A 3,288-nucleotide genomic window follows, 5' to 3' on the forward strand; every position below is an offset into this window, starting at 1 on the left:
TTAAATTTCCTCGTACCGTCGCTATGTAGAATTTTATGTCATGAAGCTGTTCGAAATCTATTTTGGCGTAGGTTTCATCGTCGATGAGAAGGCATCCTTGGTACTTCGTCGAAACCAGCTGGTACAATTTCCGAGCTCCAGTTTTGGTGACGAAACTTTGCTTCAACGTTCTGTTTGATTGCTTGCTGGCTCGATTAGAACGATATCCTGCTGGAAATCTAATCAGGTGCCGCTTTCCATGCCGCTGCAATTCAATAAGTGATTCCGTATTCTAACTGGACAGAACTTTACTGATACTCACTTTAACCGACAAGTTCTATCATATGCGACTTACCCAAGTCGACCTAATTTGACTGCAATTTCTAGTGATTTTCTTCGATGGTGACGTACTTACTAAAGCACTAAAGTGAACCATTTTGCAAAAGATTTTAACTTTTGGGTAAAATTTGATATTTTGATAGTTTTTTTCAATCGACTTGTTACAATTGACTTTAACTGCGACTCCGAATTTGACAAATGAAAAGATATTACAATTTAATCGCACTTTTTTTTTTATTTTAATTGCTCATAACCAGAGTAACGACATTTCAGCCGTAATGTTGGCAGTTTCGTTAGCTTTACATTGTATTTGACAGATCGTCGTCACTCTGGATGTAGGCATTGTACTGCAAACAATACAGAGAGCGGAAAAAATCTTTAGAAAAACTAACTTTAGCGGGTAGTAGCCTATAAATACAATTTGCACAGAAATATTTTTTTTTTTTAAGTTTACGTTTCGTCTTCGACTCATCAGTGCGTCAGCAGATTATGCTGACGCAAACCCCCGGATCAACATAATCCGCTGAGCAGACGTAAAGTTAATGCTATTTGCAAAACACTTTTTTTATTACACAAAGGAGTGTAACGTCTAAACTGACGTCTCGAACGAAACAAGTTTCGGCTTACTGGCCGTACAGAACTTAAGAAAATGGTTATGTGCACCTAGCATAAATTTGGGGGTAAAAATAAGCTTTTTCCCCTTCAAATTACCACAATCTGTACGGCCAGTAAGCCGAAACTTGTTTCGTTCGAGACGTCAGTTTAGACGTTACACTCCTTTGTGTAATAAAAAAAGTGTTTTGCAAATAGCATTAACTTTACGTCTGCTCAGCGGATTATGTTGATCCGGGGGTTTGCGTCAGCATAATCTGCTGACGCACTGATGAGTCGAAGACGAAACGTAAACTTAAGAAAATGGTTATGTGCACCTAGCATAAATTTGGGGGTAAAAACAAGCTTTTTCCCCTTCAAATTACCACAGAAATATTTGTTTTTCAATTTGTTCCTGAACCTTCACTAAACCAAGTAAAAGAGAAAGAAGTGCAACGGCAATGAACACTTCGCGGAACAAGCCAACGTGACATACGTCACTTGATAAAAGAATGAACTGTCAGTGACGAAACCACCTCCTTTCCAACGCCCGTTGTCACATTGGGCTGTGAAGTGAAAGGTGACATTAGGAAGTGACTGTAAAATATAGACTCGATTTGAATGTGAGGAAAACAGAAACCGTTTGTACATGGAAAGAGATCAAATTATCATTTTCATCTATTCTAGTCAAAATCTTGCAACCAAACGAAGCGAGCCAAACGTCGATCAACCATTCAAGTTTAGGTAATTAATTCGGTGAACATAGAGGAAAACACAATAGCAGCTATTCGATAGCAATAGATTGATCTCTAGACCTGGAGGCTAGCCACGTTCTCCAGCCGATCCCGGACTCAGTTTGTGTAAAAAAGAAATGCTGCTAAAATTAGTGGTAAAGAGCTAGTAATTCATCTTACATTTCGAAGTGATATTTTAATGTGTTTTGATTCATTTCCTTTCAGCCCTGCAATCAGCAGACCCTGTTCCTCCTTGAACCGCCACAGCACAGTCAACGGTTCGGTAGGGATAGTGATGGAATTAAAATTGATTCCGACTTCGGCCGGGCCCAAAGCAAGTGAATGGAAGAAGGAATCAGGCATGTGCTCAATTTTCTTGACTTTACTCGACCAGGCAGCGAGCAGGCGGTTTGTGGGCCGGGGCACCACCTGCACCGACAGTCGGCTCGCAGCACACGACGATTACGACCAGTCATTCAAATGGACCAAGCACGATTGTGGTGCTTTGCTGGCCAACTTGGCCCGTTGCAAGAATATGGTGGGGCCGTACCTTGTTGCGGTCCAATTAATGATTGAATGAAATAATAGGTGACGCGAGCTCGGGAGGAAAGCCAACGTCCATCATTGCTTATTATGTTGTGAATTGTTTTGAATGTGTGTTGTGTGCTGCTCACTACTGTTTTGTTCTGCTGAAAGCGTATAATGGATTTTTGTTTAGCCGACTCGAATCAATTTTTTTATTTTCCTTATATATGTGCACTAAAAAAATTATTTCCAGTGGTATTTTTGTTCCAGAATTACAAGAGATTCTTTTTGAAATAATGATACGAGGAACTTAGAAACTACAAATGTTAAAGTAAAATCCGTTCGGATTTACATCCGACACGGATAAATCATACCATGAGATTGATATCATGAATATCATGAAATATTTCTCATAAGATCATGCCTATTAATGATGATTTTATGAGCAGAATGATTCATATCATGAACAAGAACTCATCTGCCACAAGATTTTTCATGATTTAAATCATTTTGCTATCAATATCATTAATAATTGCAGGTACTTCCGAAACAGGAGTCCGGGAACCGGTACAATGGAAGTCGGTTCGAGAAAAGTGACTGGGATCCATTTCCGAGTCTATAGTCACGATATCCGGTCGTTAATCGAAAACCGGGAATCAGAAAAGCCGACATCAATTTGTTTGGCTGTCGACTGACAATGACTATCGATTGGACTAGTTTTGAGGAAAGTTTAGAAATTAGTTAACGTGTTTTACTTAGCGCTTTTAGTAACGGTATAAATATTTTAATAATCTTCACCCTGTAATTCCGCAACCGGTTGTCCCGAATTGGTGTCGGCTGAAATTCAGGAATTCAATATGGGACCAAGAGACTTTTCATTTGAACTTATATTCATTTGTGAAAATTTGTCAATCCATAGCTGAGGAAAGTGAGTGAGATACGTTTTGGAATAAATGAACACTTTTTCCGGTGCTTTCGGATTCGGAAACCGGGAATCAGGATAGCCAGAACCGGTTTATTTTATTTGTCCACTGATAATTACTACCGATTGGAATAGTCACGCGGTTAGTCTAGAATTTTATTTATGTTTTTTTGTTTCGCCACTTTAAGTTACTGTATT

The 3,288-nt window shown here is 39.1% G+C and overlaps 1 long non-coding RNA gene across 1 annotated transcript; it reads left to right on the forward strand.

Annotated features, from left to right (window-relative positions):
- Window positions 1-1,356: 1,356 nt before the first annotated feature.
- LOC131433659 (uncharacterized) lies at window positions 1,357-2,394 on the forward strand. The gene is made up of 3 exons (XR_009230286.1): window positions 1,357-1,532; window positions 1,597-1,798; window positions 1,869-2,394. It is a non-coding gene; the product is annotated as an uncharacterized LOC131433659 (long non-coding RNA).
- Window positions 2,395-3,288: the final 894 nt, after the last annotated feature.

The sequence above is a fragment of the Malaya genurostris genome, chromosome 3 (assembly GCF_030247185.1).
Source record: "Malaya genurostris strain Urasoe2022 chromosome 3, Malgen_1.1, whole genome shotgun sequence".
NCBI classification, from domain to species: Eukaryota; Metazoa; Arthropoda; class Insecta; order Diptera; family Culicidae; genus Malaya; species Malaya genurostris.